This window comes from Vulpes lagopus, chromosome 17, assembly GCF_018345385.1.
Source record: "Vulpes lagopus strain Blue_001 chromosome 17, ASM1834538v1, whole genome shotgun sequence".
In the NCBI taxonomy this organism is placed as follows: domain Eukaryota; kingdom Metazoa; phylum Chordata; class Mammalia; order Carnivora; family Canidae; genus Vulpes; species Vulpes lagopus.
This window is the reverse complement of record NC_054840.1, coordinates 8,241,833-8,254,642: the sequence shown is the minus strand read 5'-3', so window position 1 is coordinate 8,254,642 and position 12,810 is coordinate 8,241,833. Positions and strand designations below refer to the sequence as shown.

The following is a 12,810-nucleotide window of genomic DNA, read 5'->3' as shown; positions in this document are numbered from 1 at the left end:
AGAGAATAAACTGTAATTAATAGCAGGTAAAAATCAGAAAAGCAGCAATTACTCACACAAGAAACTTTAAAAAATGCAGCTATTATGTAAAAAGGAAGACTCTTAATGGGGTAAACGGGGCCTTTTATTCGCTTTCAGAATCCTCGTTGCACAAGATATGAAGACCTATTTTTCTTAAGAGAAAAAAAACACAATACACAAAAAAACCCTCTACCTATTTTTATGTGTGTGCACGGGGTGTATGGCAATGCTTTATATGCAGGTGAAGATCTATATCAATTTCGAAGAACAGGAGAATGTTTCTTAGTGTAGATGTTATTGATGTCTTTTTTTTTTTTTTTTTTAATGTTCTATTTCAAAAGCTTAAAAGTCCCAAACTTCACAGAAGGTTTAGGTAATGCCTAATTGTTTATGTCTTCTTCTACAATCCATCAAATGTTGCTCTGTCACCGAAAAGGCTACAGTTTAGGATTCAGGGACACTTTTAACCAACGTCTGCGGGCCTTTAGACATTCAGAAGCAGGCTTCCTGCTTCCCTCACTTCCCACCCATGCTGACAATGTGTGTGATAACAGAAGTAACAACATATAGAATTTCAACTCCATATTTGAGCCCCTCTAACAAGCCAGGCTCTGTGCTCGAAAGTTTATATATGTTATCTTTAAACCTTATAACAAGATAGAAAGGTAATTATTACTTTACCTCTTACAGATAAGGAAATTAAAACCCAGTGAGTAAGGAACTTGCCCAAGCTCACATGGCTGGCTGACAGCAAGCCTGAGACTCAAGCCCAGTTCTCCTGCAAAGCACTCAATCCTTCTATTCTAAGGCACTTTTCTGGATACTATTTCTGTATGTGATAGAATTTTTTAAAACAAGTGTTGGGTCTCGCTTATTGAAAAAACTTGTGCTGCAGCTAATGTAAAAAGCCTCCCTCCAGTTATCTGTCTATAAAGTAAAAGTTCTATTATAGTAGCCTCTATTTTTCAATTCAAGAAGTCAGTTATCAGAGAAGAAAAGATGTAATGGAGTTTGCGACATAAATGACGTCAAGTCAATAGCATGGCTACAGATGTCCTAAGCTGATGATGTCAGCACTTCGAGAACAAGTCTAGATACATTTTATGTAAATTATATGTTAAAGTAAGGATCAAAATAGGCATGCATATGTCTACAGGGATGGAGGCAATACTGCGAAGGATTCTATGGAAAATAATCTATACAATAGACAGTAGATATCAGTAATTGAGTGACATATTGACAGACATAAAACAGTAAAAAAGAGTTCTCGACGTAATCAAGAAGGAGAATATCTTACGAATGTGATAGGAAAATGACTTAGGTCAAAAGAACCTAGTCAAGGGAAACCGTGATCTCACTTTCTCTTCATCAATCAGTCAATTTTATTGAGATATAATTCATTCATTTTAAGGGAGTAGGTCAATAACCTTTGACAAATGTGTGTAGCCACGTGACCACCACTCCGAACAAGAGAGAACAGTTCTATCTCCCCAGAGAGCTTCCGCGTGTCCCTTTCCCTTCTTCACAACCCACCCCAGGCAATTATTGATCTGTATCGATTAGCTTTTCTATACGAATCAGTATAGATTCATTTCCTTGTTCTAGAATTTCATATTAATGGAATCAGAGTGGCTATTCTCTTTCATGTCTAGTTTCTGGAGCTCAGCTCAGGGCCTGAGAGATTCACCCAGTACAGGGCACATATGGACAGTTTGTTTCTGTGCTGCTGAGTGGTATTCCAGAGTGGAAGCTCTCTTTCACACACCTACCACGATTGTATGCGATCTCCCTCTCTTGAGAGGTATTTTTCTACTTTCATGGGCCTAAATGTTACTCCTTGGGGCCTGGGACATGAACTCAGTGATCACACTGAGATTAGCAAAAAAAAAAAAAAAAAAAAAAACAACAACAACAACAACAAAAAACAAAAAACCACTTAAATAAAGACTTCTACCTACCAACTGTCCCAATTCTTTGGTTAGTGTGTCTGCTTGTCTTCTGCTTCTCGCCTGGCAGGAAAGATAAGGCTCTCCTCCTTGCTCCTGTGTTCTTGTCAAGTTAACCAATCATTGCCCACTTCTCTGATTGCATCTTCCCCAGCAGTGCCACTGGCCACTACCTCTATCTTGAAATGTGCTCTTCCACGGACTTACTTGACACCAGCCTCTTATGTCTAGTTCATGGAGAGCTTCTACTCCATCTTCTTTGCTGCTTGGCCTATCGTGGTATATCTGAGTTTAGATTTAACCCCCCTTCCTTTCCCCATACTGTCTTATTCAGAGGTTCCCCTCAGTTCCAGGACTTTTAAGATCATCCATGCTCAGGACTCTCAAATGTATATTTTCTATCTTAACCTCACTTCTGATTTTCAGGTCTTTAAAAAAAAAGATTTTATTTGTTTATTCATTTTATTTATTTATTCATGAGAGAGGCAGAGAGAGAATCAGGTTCCCTGCGGGAAGCCCGATGCGGGACTCGATCCCAGGACCCCGGGATCACGCCCTGAGCCAAAGGCAGATGCTCAACCACTGAGCCACTGAGGTGTCCTGATTTTCAGATCTTTATAGCCAGCTGTCCCTTGACATCTCCATCCGGATGGTTAATAGATAACTCAAATCTAGTTTCCCCCACACAGAATTCTTGAAGTACCCCCTTCCCCACCCACTCCCCACTAACACTCTCTTTTCTCAGTCATCCATCCCTGCGCTGCCTGTCATCCATTTTCCCAGGTCAAATATGTGAGAGTTCCATTCAAATCCTCTTTTTCTCTCTATCTGCATCCAATGTATTAGAAAAGCCTTTGAGATGTGCTTTCTCTAAAACATATCCAGAAACCAAAAGCTTTCTACTGCATTTAGAGTAAAATCCAAAACCCTCATGCCATGACCTATAGAGCCCTACCATACTCACGTGCCTACAGAACAGGGTCTGTAGTTAACTGTTAGGTCAGTGACTAGAAAGGACAGGGTGAGAGTCATGTGCTTGTGAGGGGGCCAAGCTTAACAACTGACCACTTAACACTATTTTTTAAAACAATGCAAAGACATAACAAGACACGTAACACCTCTGCTTTGTGACCTCTACCTTAGCCTCCACTTGGCCATTGGCCTTGGGTTGTTCACTCTCCGTGGTTACTATGCTCCTGGCCTTACTGATGTTCCCCAAATATCCCAAACTTGTTCTTACCTCAGGGCTTTTGCCCTGGGCTGTTGCCTCTGGCCTGGAATGCTCTCCTGCCTGGTTTTCATGTCACCAACTCCTTCTTTCATCCAGACCCCACCCAAATAGCCCATCTCCAGGGAACTGTCCCCCACCTCCTCTTTGAAGTAGCCCCTCAACACCATGCTCACCTGCAGGCACTGTCCTGTCACCTTATTTTGTCTCTTCCTTTGTGCTTTTTACTATTTGCCATCTGCTTATTTGTTTACTAACAGAATTTCAATTTTCACCACAGAAATAGAAGCTCTGTAAGGACCAAGATTTTGTCGATCGGTCTGATACGTGGCCTGTAACCTTTTGTCATAAGTGCGCAAGCCATACCTATTTCATTAACGGGTCTCCACAGTAATGAAAAAGTGAGAAATAAGCCTGTGAAAAGTAGAGCTAGGTTTAGTTTCCAACACATAGGATTTAGGAAGATCAAAAAAAAGAAAAAAAAAAAAAAAAAAAACAGGAAGCAAAAAAAAAAAAATTAGGACTACATGAGAGTGTGGTTAACTTGATCATGTTTTGGCTTCTTCAACATTAAGCTTTCTCTTAAAAAAAAATGTTTATCCCATATGTGCTAATCATTTTTTCCTCTATTTCGACTCTACTGTCTCAACTTTCACCCTATTGAGACAGTGACATGATGGTCCATTTTCAAATCCGTACATACCTGAATAACTCCAAACCAATGAGCCTGAACCAGTTTTAAAGATCATCAGAGAAGAAAATATCATAGGTTTTTTTGGTGTTTTAAGGTTTTTTTTTTTTTTCCTGTTTTTGAATAAACTTCTCTGATTCTTAAAGGAAAAAAAAAAGAATCCCAAGTTGTGTTTTTGAACTCCTTAAAGACTGTCCCAACTTAATGAATTCTTTTTCAATCATGCCAGATTAAATCAATTTATTTGCCTAGAGAAAATGAAGTTTTTATTTGAAAGAGGGTCCTAAAACTGAACCAGAAGTTTCCGTTTATTTTACCAACTGGGACCCCGACTTCAGCAGTAAACACTTCCTGCTCCCATGGCTGAAGGGCTATATATTATCTGAAATAATTTCTTTAGTCTGTGACTGGAGGAAGAAAAGTGACTTGCCCTTATTTATCTTTTTTAGGAGCTACATGGATTTTAGTGTCCTTGAAAACAAGTGATTGAGAACAAAGAATTAGCAATAATACACATCTGTATGATACCATTCATCTAAAGATCTCAAAGCATTTTTGAGTGTCTACCCTGCCCCCATCTTTCAATTGCGAAAGCATTTTGGTGGAAGGCAGGCAATACAGCTATATTTGTTCCCCTTTGTGGCTTTGTACCAGCCAACATTAAAAAAAAAAAAAAGAAACATGTATGGGTGTCAGTGGGATTAAGCAGGGCTCACTCAGCTTGCAGCTCTTAACAGTTGAAACCTAACCTTGCACCCAGTGGATGCCCAATATGTATTGGTCAAATTTAATTTAATTATATAATTAGGTCTTTAATATTAAATAGTGGCAAAGACATATTTGAAGGGACACAGTTTTTTGTTTGCAAACAAGCATAATGAAGACCTGGAACACTACTTTTATCCTTAAATTAAAAACAACAACAACAAAACCTAACGCAAGGAAACTCCATTTTGATTAAAAACAAACAGATATTTTTTCAGTTATAGCTTTCAGAAACTTTTGGTTACATTTCAATGAGGGAAAACGGTGGGTTTTGTTTGTTCATTTGCAGCACACTCTCTCTCTTTAGTCTTTTTTGTAAGTGATTGAGTACCCCAATACTAATAAATGCTATGAGATAAATAATTCAAAATGAATCTGAAGAAATGCCTGGCAGATGATTCTGAAAATCTTTATCTCTACCTGGATTTATTGATAAATATATTTTCTTTAATTAGAGATGACAACACAATGATTATTATCTTACAATTTTCTACCATTAGAAGAAATCAGTCCAAAAGTTTACAAAGGAAAAATATGCATCAAGACCTAACGTATATATTATATATTTTACAAATCTAGGTAGATTCTCCTCTGCAAAATGCAGAGCACGTGAAGATTCAGAAAACCAAATGCCCAGACTTCTCTTATAGAAGTTTGACAATAGGAGGGAAGCTTTTAGAAAAACCAGTATCCTTTACTGAAAGTAGCCATGTTTGTGTAAATTCGCCTTATATCCCACACTATTTAATTATGCCTTGGACAATATTTTGTGGATTAACGTCTTCCATAAATAAAGCACAGATAACTAATGTGAAAGGAGACTTATGAAGTATTTTCCGGGAGACCCGCTGTCCACCCCTCCCTTTTCCTTTTTTGAAAACAGCAGACTTTCTTCTAGAAGAAGCAATTTTACATGGTGTGTAAAACCGACCTTGGACAAAAAATGGAACACAAAGATTAATCACTTATGGTGAATTTAAACATGAATCCGTGGAAATTCTCCTTTTCTGAAATCCTCCATTTCTTTTAAAACATTCTGGTAATAAATTGCTGCGAGTTTTTGCCATATCCCATGTCCTTACTCACTTGGAACAATTGATGCTTGGCACCCATTCAACGATGGTTACATACACTTGTAAAAACAGGAGCCGGTTCAGTTTCCCTTTAAGAGTCATTTAGTGAAGTTATGCTCATTGATTTTTACCCTCATTATTAAAATTCCTCATTAAACCTGCCTGAAAACTGAATGTGATTCCTTTTACCTGATGCGACAAAATTCACCCTCGCCCCTCCCCTGGACCATTTTACTACAAAAGAACAATAGATTTCCTTGCTGGGTAAAGTAAGAGCAGTGTGACTAATGCACTTTCTATCCTACAGAAGGCCTAATATTGTTAATTTACAAAATCAATTCAAGGGAACCACTTTGAAGGCAAACTAGGGTCGTGCATATGGATCTCTCCAGAAATGATGTGTCAGTTCCAAGGCTGGCATCCCGCCTCAGCTGGCATCTAGCAGTTTTCGCTCTTCCAGGCAATTTGGCCCTTGATTTCAAACAAATGCATCCTGAAGGCCTAATGCCAGGAATAGTTTGATATGATTTATGCTTCGTATTTTCTCACAACCCAGAAAATTTTAGACCTAAAAGACATATTTTTTCATTATTTAGCATTTGCTGTGAGTCGTATGTAAGCCAAAGTTATTTTAGTGTCAACCTTAATTTTTCTGGACTTCTGAGTGAAGTCAACTCAACAGTGTTTCTACCTCTTGTTTGTTGCACAATAAGAAAGTTTGCTGGCTGCTATCATGGATCCCTAAGTTCCAAGTCTTTCTTTTCTAATGGTGGGATGGCAAAAGTAACATTTGGTTGCCATTGTTTGATGTCAAAATGACCGCCATTTAAACTTTTTTTCTTTCCCCAAAGAATTTACTGTTTCAATCAAATTCACAGCAATACTCTTACTCATTCAGAGCTTATGGGTATGGAAAACTTAGATGAATTTCTTTGGAAAGTAAAAATCATCTCTTGGTATCCTACCAACCCTAAATAGAAATCAGTTGTGTTGTTTCTAGCGGTGTTTAGGTGTAGGTATGTCTTAAAAGCAATAGTTGAAATGTTCCCAAATCTCTTAAATGACGTTTGACCACTGGCCACAAGGTCACGAGTGGTCAAATGTGTGGTTTTCCACCAGCTTCCTGCATTCATTTTGTTGTTGTTGTTGTTGTCTCTAAATGGAGGAGAAATAAATGCACTACTTATTTAGCAAGGCTTCTCTCTCAAGACAAACAAACAAAAATGCACAGTAAGCCATCTCCACGTCAACTATTCACACAGACTACTTAAATCTACTTAGAATAAATATATTGCCCCAAGACTTGAAAGACATAAACATGCACCATTGATTACTTTAGTCACCACCTACCCACACAAATCAACAGGAATGTTACCATATAGAACCACTAACAGAACATCCCATCCCCATCCTGGAGGGTGGACTATCCACAAAGCCGATACCGGGCCCCACAGATTTAGGGGATAAACTCAAGATAGAACAATGCAGACAATGATGCCAGAGGAAGCACTGACCACGTGACTCTTACTTCTATTTGATCTCCACAGATCAGATTTCTCACCTCTTGCCCGTGTGAGTAAACTATAGCTAGACCTAGATTCATTTTCCTGGTGTCTCCCTTTGATTTTCGATAAAATACTTCTGTGGATGTAAGAAGGTATAAAACAGAAAACAGGAAAGATTCAGATTTAAGGTTACGTTTTGGGTTTGTAATAAACTAGAACATTGTACCTAAAAACAGTACGGGTCAAGTCCAGATAAAGTAGCAAAATCCTGAGATCTTAAATAAATTGTCACAATTAATGTAAACTCAGCCCCACTTCCATGAAATACTTAAATATCGTGCCCGTTAATTGAAAAGTTATAAAGATGCCACCATAGAGTTGTTTATCCCGCTCACCCACAAACCTAATAGGTATTTTATAGCCTGGCCCAGGCACTGACAACAACTTCATTATACGACCTAAACTCTCAGTGGTTCTGATTAAATACTTTTTTCTTGTAACAACTGTAGAGTGAAGTTAATGCTTATGACAGTAATAATCTGACCACTATAAATCACGCCAGGTGAAAACTTTCGCAATACAGCTTGTAGGTTGAGGATCTAGGAGAGAACTTCTATTGCCATGATGAAGGAAAGAGGAGTCTTATCATGTGTTTTTAAAATAAACCATTAAAAAATTATATACATTCAGGAAAGTTCCAGAAGAAATGATCCATGAGGTTGTGACATTCTTAAAAATGAATCATTTTAGTAGAAGAGGATAAAATTTTCAACAGGGGGATCATGAGAGCGAGGCTGTCCTTTACTTGCAGTGACTCTTTTAACCGGTAATGGGGACCGCTGACACCAGGTGTATGCCTACCCTAAAGGCCTTAGTGACCTGCCAGTGTAATGGAAAGTTACTTTAGGCAATGATCCCAACAATACCACAACTTGGGTGGGAAGTTTACAAGGAAAAACAGGAAGTGATGCCAGGGATCACAAAAGGACACTTCCCTTTTGATTGCAATGAGTATTTTAATGGCCCAAGGAGTGCTATGCGCCCAGGGGGAGGCAGGGGGAGGCAGAGCGTCTCTCGGATAAAGCCCACGACCTGTGGTCTCCCAGTGACTTCAAAACCTGTGAAATACCAGGTCACCTTAGGAGAAGTTCCTATTTTGTGATCAAATACAACAGAATGGGGTCTGTATCACCGTTCACTTTTGTTTCACCCTCTGTACCAGGTACGCAAGGGGCCTGCTGCTTCTTCCCTCTCGCTCCTTTCTGGGAATTTACATTTTCTCTCTTCTATTACTTATACAATTTTGTTTTGGCCAAGAATGTTGTGCTGTACTGAATTGAAATGCACTGTTCCAGGGGCTTTGGGTGGGTTTGCAAATTCAGCAGGGTATTTCTTCTTACTCCTTCTCCACCAGCCGCCCTCCCGGCCCCACGCGTGGAGCTGCACGTGGGCGTGCTTTCTTTCCAGGACTGAGCTGGGCCAAGCTCTTGGTGTCTGCGCCTGCCACGCCTGGCACTCACCGTGCCTCCCAGGGTCACTGCGATGGCCTCTTTTGCAGCACCTCTAAGACTCAGCCCATTCTCCTCACCTGCTATGAAAACAAACACTCGAGGTCCACAGAATCAAAGGAGTCACTGGAAAATAATTCTATAAGCAGAGGTCCTGAGTTTTCTATTGTTCCGTCTCTACCTGAGTATCATCTATAGCAAGTCTTTATTTTTTAAAATATTTTGTTTATTTATTCATGAGAGATATACAGAGAGGGAGGCAGAGATACAGGCAGAGGGAGAAGCAGGCTCCCTGCAGGGAGCCTGATGTGGGACTTGATCCCAGGACCCCGGGGTCACGACCTGGGCCAAAGGCAGATGCTCAACCACTGAGCCACCCAGGGATCCTTCTATATCAAGACTTAAAAAAAAAAAAAAAGAAAAAAAAAAACTTAAGATCATCTCCAGATTGGAGTGTATATTTATAGCTCACATTCTTCATGGAAAAAAAAAATCAGGAGGCTTCATGGAGAATTAGAAAATAAAGCTCACTTGCTTCTTCTTTCAAACATCACTTGTTTAGCGAGACTTTCCTACAGCCTCTACCTGTCCCCCACCTGCTGGCACTTTATTTTCTTCCTTGTTTTATTTTTTCTCCTTAGCATTTATTTCTAGATAATAAACTACGTATGTTTTTAGCTACTTGTTTATTATCTGTCCTTACTAATAAGAGGAAAAGTCCAAGAAGGCAGAAATATTTATTTTGTTGATTAGTATATTTCCTGAGGCTAGACAGTGCCTGGCTCATAGTGGGGGCTCAAAAAAAAATTTACTAAATGAATGAACAAATCAATGAAACTAAAGAGAGAGATTAAAGAAAGACAGTATAAAATAAGCTTAGTGGCGTAGATTCTGGTTTTAAGCTGGCTGGCTTCAAAATCCACCTCTGCTTTTTCCTAGTTGCATAAACTTGAGCAAGCTATTTACCCTCCCTCTTTTTCCTCATCTGAGGAATGGGGGAAACTCCAGGACTATCTATCTCATACTATTGTGAGGTTTAAATAAAATAATCAATCCTTGCATAGAAATCAGCACCAAGTCTGAGACAGTATTCAATGAATGTGTTAATTATTATTATTACTATAATTACCGTCATTGCAACTATCATCCTCATTAAAATTTTATGAGGATGGCATTAGGTGACCGTCATGACTGGCTACGTAAAACTACTTCAGTAAATGGCATTTTAGAGCAAATTCACAATTTGTTCCAGTTTCTCTTTACATACTTTTGTCTGGCTACACAATCAATGATCCAGCTCTCCAAAGAGAATTGCTTCTTCCTTCCCCAGCTTCTTTCTGCAAGGAAGGATCTGAATTATGTGCCTGGAAATTGTCCATTCATGGCCTCTGGCCATTTAGGCCGCCGATGGGCTCTCCAGGGGCTGAAAGAGATGTTTCAGGGAGGGTCGGCAGGCAGCTTCTAGAAGTCTCGTGGTCTGGCTTTGGATGGCTTGGGCAGCAAAACACAGTAAAATGAGGATAAACACTTAAATATCTTGTTTTCTGTTATTCACTCCCCACGTATTCATTGCACTCATTCATGTATCCATTGTCTTTTTTATACATATTTGGACTCTTTACAAAGGCATCGTAAAGGATACAAAGATAAATCAGACTTCATCTGTGTCACCACGTAGCTTGGCACCAGTCACAGGCAGACCAGAGGCCTGGGTAAAGTGCTTTGGCTGTTGCCATTTTCTGAGAATTCTAGTCTTATCTTATAGTTGCTCCATAGAGGTGCTACCCCAAATGGCACCCTCTAGTTGCACGTCACTGTTTAAATTGATTAATTTAATTAATTAAATTTAAACATTCATTTCCTCAGGCCATGATTTCTCAGAGCCGTATTTCAAGGGCCCAATAGCCACATGTGGCCAGAGACTACTTGACTGGACAGCATGGGTAGAGAATATTTCCATCATCAAGGAAAGTTCTATTGGCCAGTGCTGCTCCACAGAATGTGAGCTACTGATAAATTTTTAAGTAATGAAGAATTTTCTGGGGTCCATCATTACCCAATATTGCTAGCTTATTAAAGCAAATGTAATTGAAATGGCAAGCAATAATCATTAGCAGAGATTCCAAATTAGTTTAAAGGTACCTACGGTTTTGAAATTAATTCCAAACATTGGCTGCCCTCAGCGCCTTGTTACAGCCTCTTATTCCTGCCATTAGACAACAGCGAACCCCACATATGGTGCCCTGACTGGTCACATGATTTTTTAATATCCACATGATGGCACTAAAATGGCCTATTAGATTTACAGTGTCATTAACCTTCCAAAATAAAATGAGAGTCTGCTCTGGCAGGGGGAAAAAAAAAGTGTGACTGCTGTTGGGTTTTGGGTAACCAGTCTGTGAGGAAATGCTGACAGGGGTCAGTGTGACATCATCTTTCATCCGGCCCCAAAGCTGTCAGGTCCTCCCCAGATGTCTGAAACGCAGATATAAATTTTCATTATCCAGCAGCAAAGGGCCAGAGGTACACCAAATGAATTTTTTACCAATCAAATTATAGCTCGTTGCCAGATTAAGTGTAAACGCTAATTTTGTGAAGTTTTCTTCTGGTCATTTATCTACAACTCCACAAAGTAACCTTGCTGAAGCTGGAAAGATTTCTAAATCAAATTATTGTTTTTATAATCTTGTTGTGGACACCACAAAATTGAATAAAATGAAATTCCATTAAGAATGAGTGGAGCCTTCTTCCACGGAACAATTAGATTTTTTTACATTTTTTTTTTTTAAGAAAATGCAAAGCCAGGGAATATTAAGGAATCAGAGAAGACAATATTTTGCCATTCCGGGACTCAATTTCTCCACCTATAAAATGGTGGGACTGAATATGATAATCACTGATTCTGTGGCATAAGAATGGCTATGAGGATCCATGCCTCTACACTGGAAGATTTCATGTTCAAAGTCCTATAATTTTAATAGGAGGTCTGGGGACAAAACATCTCCCAATTAAAAGATTGGGTAGATTGCATAAATTCACTATTTATTCATTGTTTGGAGATTATAGCTCATTTCGCCTTAGAAACAATGAGATTATAGCTCATTTTCCCTGAGAAACAATATGACACATGGTACATCGTAGTATATTTGATGTGACAGGGAAGTACAGTTGCACCAAAACAGAACAAGTAATCTATCACTTGTAGTAACAATACTATAACATCCAACCACTTGATTCAACAGTAAGTACATTGGAAAAGATACTCATGCTTTACTCTGGGTGTCAGAAGCTGCATCTCTTCTGCTTTCTCTCTTCCTTCAAGTCCCAACCCTCTAGTGGTGACTCCTAGGACCTCAGGTAGGACCTCCAGCAGGGTAGGGTCCAGCCAAGGGAAGCACAACAGCGGAAATGGAGGGTGTGGTAAGGGAGGTAGGGAAGGGAAGTTCTGGGCATGGGAAAGAAAACACTGAGGGAGACCTGGAACTCCGGCCAGGTATAAAACCCAGAAGCTCTTATCAAGAAATAGAAAAACAGCAACTCTTACACTGTCTTCTGAGTCAATAGTGCTCTATTTGATTACTGTGCCCTAATGGTTCTTTCAGTTACTCTTTTTTATCCCCCAAACACAGAGACGTAGAAAAAGACAAGGCCGCTTAGGTACCTGGAATACAAAGTCTTTGCCCCCAAACATTGAAAGGCTATATTTCAGAGACAAAAACCAAATCATGCACACCAACTCTGGGCCTTTCCGTCTAGGATGTGGTGGGATAGCTACACTAAGAAGCATGATGGGAAGTAGCCTAGAGATAAAGGGGGAGAAGAATCTAAGAGATGATGGAGAATGTCAGCTCCCACAGGGTCCATTGAAGTCTTCCTTCCCCTCCACCCCTCACCACCAGTATTGCTACCTATGTTCATGTTTAGACTGGCAAAGGAGTGTCTATGGGAAAACAAAGGCCCAGCAGTGATGAAGACTGTGAATAAGAGGTGAGTCGATGGAAATTCAAAGCCATGGTGAGGAGTCAGGTGTTCATCCCACAATGAAAGCCCAAGTGAATTGGTTTATTGCTTGC

The 12,810-nt window shown here is 39.5% G+C and overlaps 1 protein-coding gene across 9 annotated transcripts in view; it reads right to left on the bottom strand.

The window, feature by feature from the left end:
- MECOM (MDS1 and EVI1 complex locus) overlaps positions 1-12,810 on the bottom strand; it is a 554,726-nt gene that overhangs the window by 120,335 nt on the left and 421,581 nt on the right. The window lies entirely within an intron of this gene.